Source organism: Lepidochelys olivacea (genome assembly GCF_965140295.1).
Source record: "Lepidochelys olivacea isolate rLepOli2 genome assembly, chromosome: 1".
NCBI lineage: Eukaryota > Metazoa > Chordata > Testudines > Cheloniidae > Lepidochelys > Lepidochelys olivacea.
The window spans coordinates 181,326,922-181,339,432 of record NC_140411.1 but is presented as its reverse complement, the minus strand read 5'-3'; the positions used below and the strand labels follow the sequence as shown (position 1 = coordinate 181,339,432).

General features: G+C 40.1%; 1 protein-coding gene across 4 annotated transcripts in view; it reads left to right on the top strand.

The window, feature by feature from the left end:
* ROBO1 (roundabout guidance receptor 1) overlaps positions 1 to 12,511 on the top strand; it is an 872,802-nt gene that overhangs the window by 638,176 nt on the left and 222,115 nt on the right. The gene's annotated exons all lie outside the window — the stretch shown is intronic.

Here is a 12,511-nt window from a genome sequence, read left to right as displayed (position 1 = left end):
ATGTTCAGTAAGTTCCTTAGCTAAAGATATTAAGAACAATATTATTATTATTTATTTAGAGTGAGTTAGTTAGTTAGTTAGTTAGTTTTTGTTTGTTTGTTTATTTATTTATTTGTGTGGAACTGGTAGAAACTTCTTGTAAATGTGAATTTTTGATTATGTTGTAGGTTTTTGCTGAAAATTTGAATTTCGATTTAAAAAAAAACAACACCTGAACACTTTGGACAAAATACTAATAAAAACATGGGTTTTTAAATTAATTATACAGCTCTGACAACGTCTTGACATGCTTTTTGGTAAGCTGTTTTTGTTTGAAGAATGCCTTGCACATTCCAAATTCCTACTTCAATCCAAATAAATAAATAGAGGAGATGAAGAGGAATCTGCAACATTCCTTTTTTGAGCAGCTATCTGGAACTCCAGGCATATATTTGTCAAGGAGGGCTGCCCAAGTGGGCATGAACTCGTGTTCAATAGTGCATTTTTCCCCCCTAAATAAACTTGTATGCCTTCCTTTTTTGAATATCTAGGTTGTTTTTCAGTATGAAAACCTAAAGTTAGTTTCCTAAATCCCATATTGAGGTTCCTAACTAAAAATAACCTCTTTTTTTCATAGGTGCTGATTACATATAGCTCCCACTAAAATCCCTGGGATTCATAGGCCATTGGCGCCCATTGACCATCAAGTCACTTATATTTGGGTGCATAAGTATACGTTTAGGACCCATCCTTCAGATACCCAAATTTGGAAGTTTTGGCCTGAAACTTTTTATATCTTATTTTCTGAGGTTGCTTTTTCTCCCATTTCTTTTGTAACTAGTTCAAGATTAATTATCTAAATAGAAATGGTAGTTTCTAGAATAGAGATTCTCAAACTTCATTGCATCGTTACCCCCGTCTGACAATAAAAATTACTACACGACCACAGGTGTGGGGACTGAAGCCTGAGCCTGCCCAGACTCCGCTGACCTAGGAGGGGCAAAGCAGAAGCCCAAGGGCTTCAGCCCCAGGCTGGGGGCCTGTAACTTGAGTCCCAACACGCAGGCTGAAACCCTCTGGCTTTGGCCTTGGATGGTGGGGACCGGGCTTGGGCTTCAGCTCTGGGCCCCAGCAAGTCCAAGCCAGCCCAGAGGACCCCATTAAAATGGTGTTGCAACCCACTTTGGGGTCCCAACCTACAGTTTGAGAACCACTGTTCTAGAGAGTTTAGACTCAAATTAGCTTCCCGTGACTCCTTTAGCTGGGCTATTGGTTGGAGAGTATATCAGAAGAAGTCCAAATCATCTGCAGGAATAGAATAAAAATATTTTCAGCCGTACCCAAATTGGCGTAGGCAGTAGCAGTAAAGAAATTGACATGGTAAAACAACATTTCTCATTCAACACTTAATTGATCTTTTGGAACAGCTTATGTTCTTTATTGCTAATTGCCCTAAAGGGAGTTTGGCTTAATCAGTAGAATGCTTCATTTAAACAAAATGGCAAACTGTAGGTGAATTCTCCTCATTGCTTTGTAGTACTTTTAAAAAAAAAGTGGAATTCTAAGAGATTTAAAGCGAAACTTATTGCATATGCCCTTTGTCCTTATATTAATTATCATTTTCCATTTCATTTGTATTCCTAATGGATATGTATGTATGTCTTTGTGTTCCTAGCAGGGGATAGCTTTAACATAAAGCCAAGGTATATAACTAGGTTGTTCCAAAATGTTTAATTTGACTGTCTCACTAAGTCGAAATGCAGAAGATTAATATAACATTTAGAAATATAATGAAACATACATTTCCGAGTTAGTTAAATACAGACAACTTGGCATTCTTAAATTGGTGTAATTAATCTGTTAGACATATTGCCTCTATAACACTCAGGGTGTATCAATTTCCCGGTAGGAAAATTATTGCTTTGTAAGGTAATGCTAAGTGGTCCCTGCAGAAAAATTGGAAGATAGTATTGCAGTGTGAACAGTAGAGATCACTCTTTCATAGGTTTTGTTGTATATTCTTTAAATTTAAAGAAGTGTTAGCAAAGTTGAATATAAAGTATGCAACATTTAGTCACTATCTTAGAGGCTAGCAAGTGGATGAGATTTTTGAACAAGTTACAAAGTTTATCACAGTGCACTCTTTTTTTTTCTGTGCCCTCACTAGAATCCTGTCCACTTGTTCCGTGCTTGAGTGATTTACTTTTCTATTCATTTTGCTAATGAACAAAGCTTTTCCTTGACCTCTCTGGAAAGCAGAACACTCTTATGTTTTTAAGACTATCAAATATAAATTGCATAGATTCCACTGGCATTCAAATGAAATAAATTGTTCCAGTCTCAAGCCATGTAATACATATAGAAATAACAAGAAGAGATAAGACTTTAAACAGCCTATTTTGACTATTTTGTGCCTAGTTAAAGCAGAAAAACTTAGATGTAATACAGAATTTGTATACACTTCCACATACATGACTGATTCAGCCATTTGTTATATTCTGTAGCCTTCCCAGTCAGCTGTTCATACAGATAGTTTGGTAAATAATTCACCCAGGTAACACTTTATATGGAACTGCAAGAAGATGAATAGCCTATTCTTAATTGTCATTATATTTTAAATTGTTGTTTTCTGATCTTAATTTTATTTTAATATACATCATTTGAAGAATAATACTTTTCTTTATGAATTTATCATAAATAAAATAAAAATGTGTATACTCTTGAACCATTATACTACTATAAAACTATATCATGTTCTTGGAAATGAAATACTGTATTTTTTGAAGGCAGGGGTCGTTATTTTTTAAAACTTAAGGTTACAATAGAATGACTTCAAAGAGTTTTGCTATTTCAGCTGATAACAGAGCAACTCCCTTAGGCCATCTCAGTTAGATAGGTTAGGGATGATCATTCAGTAGTAGATAAGAAAGCCTGTGAAGTTTAATGAGCAAATCTGACTCTGGAAAAAAAAATGCTTTTAATTTTTATTGTACGACAATTGCAGCTTTGATATTTTAGTTATTTGTAAACATTGTGGAGGAAGTAACATTAACATTGCAATTATTTTAAAAGACATGACAATGCCATTGCATTAGAAATAGAGTATTTAAATATTGTGTCATTGTTACCAAAAAATCATAGAAAATACAGATGAGAGAAGCTTATTAGGTCACCTAGCCATCCCATTGCCAATGCAGGACTGGTCCCTAGAGTGTTAAAACAAGTCCCGTTTCAAATTACTCAACCAATGGGACTTTCACCACTTTTCTTGGCAGAGATTCCAGCGTCTAATTGGATGCTATCTGGATATTTCCCCTCAAATTCAGACTAATTTTTTTTTGTAGTTAATCCGATCACTCTTAGGCTATTTCTTTACTGCAGAGTTAATTTGAGTTATTTACACTTAAGTCAGCCTAGCTCAAGTGAGAACAGCCACACTGGGAAAATAACACTGGAGCTGCACAGAATGTTTGTTTTAGCAGCACAGAAGGATTGTGGCAGCAGCTAGGGTTGCCAACTTTCTAATTGCAGGAAACTGTACACCCTTATCCTGCCCCCTACCCTTCTCCGAGGCCCGGCCCCTGCTCCATCCATCCTTCCTCTGTCGCTCGCTCTCCCCCAGCCTCGCTCACTCGATAATTTTCACTGGGCTTGGGTAGGGGATTGCGGTGTGGGAGGGGGTGAGGGCTCTGGCTGGGAGTGCAGGCTCTGTGGTGGGGCTGGGGATAAGGGATTTGGGGTGCAGGAGGGTGCTCCGGGCTGGGGCCAAGGGGTTCAGAGTGTGGCACATGGCTCCAGGCTGGGGCAGGGTGTTGTGGTGTGGGAGGGGGTTTGGGCTCTGGAGTGGGGCCAGAAATGAGGGATTCAAGGTGCAGGAGGGGACTCCGGGCTGGGGCAGAGGGTTAGGGTGCAGGATGGGGTGCAGGATCCGGGAGGTAGTCTGGGTACGAGGGGGAGAGGGGTGCATGACTCCCGGAAGTGGTGACATGTCCCTCTAGCTCCTCAGTGGAGTGGGGCAGCCAGGGAGGCTTGGCGTGCTCCCCACTTCCCCCCGCTCCCACAGCTCGCATTGGCCACAGTTCCCACTGCGCCGCAACTGAACTTTTAATAGTCTGGTCAGCGGTGCTGACCAGAGCCACTAGGATCCCTTTGCGACCGGGTGTTCCAGTCAAAAACTGGACACCTGGCAACCCTTGCAGCTGACTCGAATTTTAGCCTATACTCTATTAACAGGTGTTTTGAAAGCACCATCACACTTGAGTTAAGGATTTTTGTGTTTGGATGGAACTTGAGATAGGGCAGCCCTTGAATTACAACTCATGTTAACTCTGCAATGAAGACAAGCCCTTAGCAGTCCTCTCTGAATTCCCTTCCATTTGTTGATATAATTTTTGATAACAATATATAGTAGTCTCTGTCATCCCCCAGCACTATAGAGAGGATTAAAAAGTAGCTGGTCTGTGAATTGATATCTATATATTAATATTAAATTTCATTTTATTTAAAGTTAATAGAAACAAAAATGCAAACTCATCTGGTAGGTGTTTAATGTAGAATGAAATCATTTATCATGAATTACGGTGTTATATTTATTTAAACTATTGTGCAGATCAAAAGGAGCTGTAAATTGAGATGATGTCTGAGTGACACAAAGGGCAAATATGTTAAATCAATACCATATTTTTCCACAAAAGAAAATACCTTTTAAAATGAATTTGGGTCTTTGAAATGTATTACCATATTTTCCTATTTTTATTAAAGTTGTTATAGTCTTGCCACATGGGGAAGAGAGGGAAATTATCCTCTTCCATTTGGAAGAAAGAGAACATAGGCTGTCTCTTCATATTCTTCATATTCATATTCTTCCATCCATCCTATCTGAAAGAATATACATTGACTTCAGCATTCACAGAAATCAAATTATATGTCACTTATTTTTAGAGTGGTTTTCATCGCAATACAAATCTATAGAATTAAAGGCCAGAAATGACTCTTCTGATCATCCAGTTGGACTTGGTGCATAACACAGGCCATAGAATTTCATCCAATAATTTCTGCATCAAACCCATAACTTGTGGCTGAGCTAGACCATATGGCTTAGAAGAACATCCAATCTTAATTACAAGATTTCAAGTGATGGAAAATCCACCACATTCCTTGACTGTTAAAAATATACAACCTATGTCCAGTCTGAAATTTGTCTTGTTTTAACTTTCAGTGATAGGATGTTATGTTTTTATCTACTAGATTAATGATTTTTTTTCTCAGAAATTTTCTCCTCATGTAGGTATTTGTTTGTGTGGTGCATTGGTGCTATAAGTTTGATGTACTGCACTTACGGCAGGTCAGTGTCAAAATATATCAAATAAGTACACAATTTAATTAGGTTTTTAATAGTTTTTCAATAGTTTACAAGGCAAAATCAGTTATTTTCTCTTTTTCTCCTTATTTTTGCATATATAAAAGTACAATGAGAGAAAACTTCAAATATATGTTGATAGAAATACTATAAGCAATTTTAAGCCCTGTAATATATAATGTAAGCAACTTAATTTCTACCTTCTAAAACACTGGTGGGCAACCTGAGGCCTGCAGGCCGCATGCAGCCCATCAGGGTAATCTGATTGCGGACCGCGAGACATTTTGCTGACATTGACCGTCCGCAGGCATGGCTCCCCCTCAGCTCCCAGTGGCCATGGTGTAAGGATAAGCACTGTAAAGGATTGCGGGAGTCAGGGGTAATGGAGGTGCTGAGGGAGTGGGAAGAAGCCTTGGAGTGAACCTGGGGGGTTGTTGGGTATGGATGGTAGAAGTATGGAACAGGTTTTTTTGGGATGAGGGGATTTTTAGGGAGTTGGGAAGCCTCCTTCATGCGGACCCTGGCTGACCCCTAGTCTCTCCCATTCAGACAGGCACATCTGCCTCTGTCCCTCTGTGTCCTTGCCCCCACCATCCCCGTGTGTCTCTGCAGCCCCCTCCCCTGTCTCCATGTGGCCCTGCAGCCCCCTCCCATTCAGCCCCTGGCTCAATGCTATCACCCCACTACTTCCAGTCTGTCCTCCCCACTAGTCCTTCTGAACCCCAATCTATGACCCCCCAGCAGCCCTGTGTGCCCTGTTTTGTCCATCCCTTGTCTCCTCACCCTGTCCCTGCTCTTTCTCCTTCCTCTCCGCTGGCTGCCTGCCTTCTCTTCAGGCACCACAGCAGGTCCTGGTGTGTGAAAGGTGTAACTGCAGTACCTCTGCAGCAGAATCTATGTTCTGCAGAGAAAAAAAAAGTGTGCAGGGGGACATGAATTATGCATGTGCACAGTGGCACAGAATTCCCCCCAGGAGTAGACAGTGCATTTGTAGAAAACACAGCTGAATGTGTAGCAGACAGTTACAGCTTAGGTTTAACATAAACAAACATGAAGGGAAATCTCGAAATATATAGCACAGACTAATTTTTCAATGATATTGCCATTTTAATATTATGTATTTGGTTTTATGTTTCTTCTACACATCTTAGAAATGCTGCCCTTTTCATATTTAATGAAACCATATTGGAACCTCTGGTTTGTCTTCATCTTGAAACTTTTCTGATGAGCTTTAATAAAATCCTCTTGATTATTTTTCTAATAATAAGCCTAGATTTGGGGGCCAAATTGTACTCTGCTACATTATTGTAAATCCAGAGCAACTCAGCTGATGACAATAGATTAATTACAAGTGTACATGAGTAAAAGAGAGCAGAATTTGGCATAAGTATGCAAGAGTTTTAATGGCAGTAGCCAGCAGCTACTTTTGAAAGGTACATTATTAATTCTTCTCAGTAAGAGAAGAATCAGGCAGCAGCAGAGACAAAAAACAAACAAAAACCCCCAGATACAGTATAGTACTGTGTTAAATGTAAACTACTTTTTTTAAAAAAAGGAAAGTTAAAAAAAAAAGATTTGACAAGGTAAGGAAACTGTTTCATTTATATTAAGATGGTTAAAAACAGCATTTTTCTTCTGCATAGTAAAATTTCAAAGTTGTGTTAAGTCAATGTTCAGTTGTAAATTTTTGAAATAACTACCATAACATTTTGTTCAGAGTTGTGAACATTTCAATTTTGAAGAACTGCCATTACTGAGGTTTTCGCATCTCTGAGGTTCTACTGTACTAAAATTCACAATTAATAAGACTCTGAAAATATTTCTGGGGGACCTGGCATCGGTCACTCTCGGAAGACAGGATGCTGGGCAAGATTGAGCTTTGGTCTGACCCATTATGGCCATTCTTATGTTCTTATATTCTTATTAAACTACATAATGGTTTAAATGTCCCAGCATTATGCTTCATATTGTATTTAACATAGGGACAAATAGTTTTTGCAATACATATTCAGCTGTTTAATTGTAAGATAATGTGCTTGATTCTTTCTTGGGGGGGAGGGAGGAGAGAATTTAGTGTTTGACAAGTGTGAGCTTGACAGGCTTGGAAATAGAAATTCTCTATTTGTACACAACAGAGAATGCATACCATGGTTAGTGACTGTGCAAATGTCCCCAGGCTTCCTTAGTGGTCTTAATCGAGAGCAAGACAGGCCACTTGGACTTAAAGACTGTTCCTTTAACTGTTTGGTCCTTAGGCTCTTAGCTGAGGCTGCAGATAATAGTACCAATTAATGAAAAATATGGTAGAGTTTTTTGTCTTGTGGACAGGATGTCTGCCTTTTGACAAATATAATGAGAACACCAAATTCAACCATCAAATTGTAAGAGCAATTTAACAGCCATCAGATGGTAGGAACTTTAAGCAATCTTACCTCTGATCAGTATGCAAAATAGTGATTTTGAAGTGCAAGCCTGTATATACCATTATGAATTATCTCAGAGACCAGACATCTTATAGTGTGTTCTGTTTATGCTTTGTTTCTGATTTTGGGCAGTCCAGGATGTCATATGACCCCTTCTGTTGTCTAGTCTGCTGCAATTTAATAACCATGGTTTATCCTTCTTTGTGATAGCTTTTTATATCTTGCTGTTCCAGTGCAGGGCTCTGTGCAAGGGGCTAGGTTAACCATTATTCCATGGCTTTCTCTATCCAGGACTCCCGTAAGTCTCCCATAGATGTAGACCCTACTGTAACAAACCCTTGACCCTGTGTTCCAAATAGGTAGTAATGTGGCACCAGGGGGATATATAAGCTAGAAAAAACAGTCTTAATGAACATAACTGTGTTTCTCATAATGGTAAAACAAATCTCCAGATGGTTTCTTTGATTTCTGTTACATCCAGAAAATTATCTTCATTCTTAAAGGCGTAGCTTAGCATAGCACAAGGATGAATGTACATGGAAGCACACAAACACAGAATGTTTGAAACACCCTTAGATATTTGACGTTAACCATCCAAACATATAAACGTATCTTAATTGAAATGACTGTTAATAGCAATGAGCAATTTTGATCATGTAGTTGTAGTTTTGGAACTGAACATTGGATCTTTCTGGACATACCCTACAACAAACAAACAAAGTTTGACCAACTAACTTTGCCCTTTGTATTAATGTTGGACCATACTGAGATCCATTGCTTAATGCTATTTTCAGTGTTGTTGTTGAGGTTATCTGTAGGACACAGTTCTTCAAGCAACTATCTGCAGTTGGAGATGGATACGCCAATATCTGAGCTAGATAGATATAGGTATCATAGCTAGCAGCATTGTGAAAGGTATGTATGCAGTGCAGATAGGTCCTCTTCCTGTAGGACTACCCCATTTCCCAAGCAGAATGCAAGGCCTCCATGCACCCATCAGTTTTGTGGGCTAGGGAAGACTCCCAGACACTTGGGAAGCAGCAGCCAGGAATAGCAAAGCAGCACACCTAACCCCTAGAATCGCAATGACCTCATAGCCTATATTGTATAATTTGATTACTGAATATGCTGCTGTTTGGATTCGTACCCCCTGGCCAGCAGCAGAGGGAGTAGAAAGACCCTTTGGAGCACCAATCCCCAGCTGCACCAACTGGGGCAAAGCTCCAGAGGGAAGGGGACCTGTACACAGATACTCATGTCAGAGGAAGGTTCGGTTAGCAGGTATGCACTGAGGCCCCAGTTTGTGGAACAAGAGAGGAGGGTGAGGAAGCAGAAAGAGTTGTAGTTTAAGGATTACTTTGGCTAGATAGGGATTTCAGTGTTTTAACGAAGACAACAACAACATAGGTCAAAAGTAACACTGGGCTTAAAGGAAAAGGCAACTGGATAGGGGCTGTGTTGAAAGTTTAGACTATATTATTTAGCTGGTTGGGAATATTTTAGGCATTCATTGGTTACAAAATTGAGGTTTTTTTCATCAGGAATTCCAAAAATAGTTTACAGATAAAATTGCTCAGATGAGTAATGAGTGAAATGAGGAGTACTTGTGGCACCTTAGAGACTAGCAAATTTATTTGGGCATAAGCTTTCGTGGGCTAAATCCCACTTCATCAGATGCATGGAGTGTAAAATACAGTAGGAAGATATACACACACACACAGAGAACATGAAAAAATAGGTGTTGCCTTACCAACTGTAACAAGACTAATCAATTAAGGTGGGCTATTATCAGCAGGAGAAAAAAAAACTTTTGTAGTGATAATCAGGATGGCCCATTTCAAACAGTTGACAAGAAGGTGTGAGTAACAGTAGGGGGAAAATTAGCATGGGAAAATAGTTTTTACTTTGTGTAATGGCCCATCCACTCCCAGTCTGTCTTCAAGCCTAATTTAATGGTGTCCAGTTTGCAAATTAATTCTAATTCAACGAGAAACTGCAGGAGTCTGTTTTTGAAGGGTTTTTTTGTTGGAGAATTGCTACTTTTAGGTCTGCAATTGAGTGACCAGGGAGGTTGAAGTGTTCTCCAACCGGTTTTTGAATGTTATAATTCTTGACGTCTGATTTGTGTCTGTTTATTCTTTTGCATAGAGATTGTCCAGTTTGGCCAATGTATATGACAGAGTGGCATTGCTGGCACATGATGGCATATATCACATTGGTAGATGTGCAGGTGAATGAGCCTCTGATAGTGTGGCTGATGTGATTAGGTTCTATGATGGTGTCCCTTGAATAGATATGTGGACAGAGTTGGCAATGGGCTTTGTTGCAAGGGTAGGTTCCTGGGTTAGTGTTTTTGTTGTGTGGTTGCTGGTGAGTATTTGCTTCAGGTTGGGGGGCAAGGACTGACCTGTCTTCCAAGATCTGTGAGAGTGATGGGTCATCCTTCAGGATAGGTTGTAGATCCTTGATTATGCACTGGAGAGGTTTTATTTGGGGGCTGAAGGTGATGTCTAGTGGCGTTTTGTTATTTTCTTGGTTGGGCCTGTCCTGTAGTAGGTAACTTCTGGGTATGCTTGATAGAGATCTTGTAGGTGTTTGTCTTTGTCTGAGGGGTTGGAGCAAATGCGGTTGTATCATAGAGCTTGGCTGTAGACAATGGATCATGTGGTGTGGTCTGGATGAAAGCTGGAGGCATGTAGGAAAGTATAGCAGTCAGTAGGTTTCCAGTATAGGGTGGTGTCTATGTGACCATCGCTTATTAGCACTGTAGTGTCCAGGAAATGGACTGCTTGTGTAGATTGGTCCAGGCTGAGGTTGATGGTGGGATGGAAATTGTTGAAATCATGGTGGAATTCCTCAAGGGCTTTTTTTCCATTGGTCCAGATGATGAGTATGTCATCAGTGTAGCTCAAGTAGAGTAGGGGCATTAGGGGATGAGAGCTGAGGAAGCGTTGTTCTAAGTCAGCCTTAAAAATGTTGGCATACTGTGGGGCCATGCGGGTACCCATAGCAGTGCCGCTGATTTGAAGGTATACATTGTCCCCAAATGTGAAATAGTTATGGGTGAGGACAAAGTCACAAAGATTTGCCGTGACAGTATCAGGGATACTGTTCCTGACGGCTTGTAGTCCATCTTTGTGTGGAATGTTGGTATAGAGGGTTTCTACATCCATAGTGGCTAGGATGGTGTTTTCTGGAAGATCACGAATGGATTGTAGTTTCCTCAGAAAGTCAATGGTGTCTCAAAGATAGCTAGGAGTGCTGGTAGCGTAGGGCCTGAGGAGAGAGTCTACATAGTTAGACAATCCTGCTGTCAGGGTGCCAGTGCTTGAGATGATGGGGCATCAAGGATTTCCAGGTTTATGGATCTTGGGTATCAGACAGAATACCCCTGGTCAGGGTTCTAGGGGTGTGTCTGTGCAGATTTGTTCCTGTGCTTTTCGAGGGAATTTCTTGAGCAAATGGTGTAATTTCTTTTGGTAACCCTCAGTGGGATCAGAGGGTAATGGTCTATAGAATGTGATCTTAAAGAGCTGCGTTGCAGCCTCTCATTCATATTCTGACCTATTCATGATGACAACAGCACCTCCTTTGTCAGCCTTTTTGATTATGATGTCAGAGTTGTTTCTGAGGCCGTGAATGGCGTTGTGTTCTGCACGGCTGAGGTTGTGGGGCAAGTGATGCTGCTTTTCCAAATTTCAGCCCGTGCACGTCGGCGGAAGTACTCTATGTAGAAGTCCAGTCTGTTGTTTCGACCTTCAGGAGGAGTCCATGCAGAATCCTTCTTTTTGTAGTGTTGGTAGGAAAGTTTCTGTGGATTAGTGTGCTGTTGGAAATATTCTTTGAGTTGGAGATGTCGAAAGTAGGATTCCAGGTCACTGCAAAACTGTATCATGTTCATGGGAGAGGCAGAAGGAGAGGCCCTGAGATAGGACAGACTCTTCAGCCAGGCTAAGAGTATAGCTGGATAGATTAACAATATTGCTGGGTGAGTTAAGGGAACCACTGTTGTGGCCCCTTGTGGCATGTAGTAGTATAGATAGTTTAGTGTCCTTTTTCCTTTGTAGAGAAGAAAGGTGTGTGTTGTAAAAGGCTTATCTAATTTTTGTAAAGTCCAGCCACAAGAAAGTTTGACTCCAAATAAGAAACTACAGAATTGGAATTAAGTTGCAAACTGGGCACCATTAAATTAGGCTTGAATAATGACTGGAAATGGATGGGTCATTACACAAAGTAAAAACTATTTCCCCATGCTGATTTTTCCCTACTGTTACTCACACCTTCTTGTCAACTGTTTGAAATGGGCCATCCTGATTATCACTACAAAAGTTTTTTTTTTCTCCTGCTGGTAATAGTCCATCTTAATTGGTTAGTCTTGTTACAGTTGGTATGGCAACACCTATTTTTTCATGTTCTCTGTGTATATATATCTTCTGACTGTATTTTCCACTGCATGCATCGGATGAAGTGGGTTTTAGCCCACAAAAGCTTATGCCCAAATAAATTTGTTAGTCTCTAAGGTGCCACAAGTACTCCTCGGTTTTTTTTGCTGATACAGACTAACACGGCTACTGCTCTGAAACCTGTCAGATCCATGATAAATTCATAGTGACAAAGCAAACAAAATAAATTCTGGAAGTATGGGAAGCACCTAAAACCATCATCTGTAAGTTAGAACTATGTCTTCCTACCTGGTTAACGTAGTGAGGAGGTGCTGATTCCATTGTTTTGAAATATGCACTACCTCTCT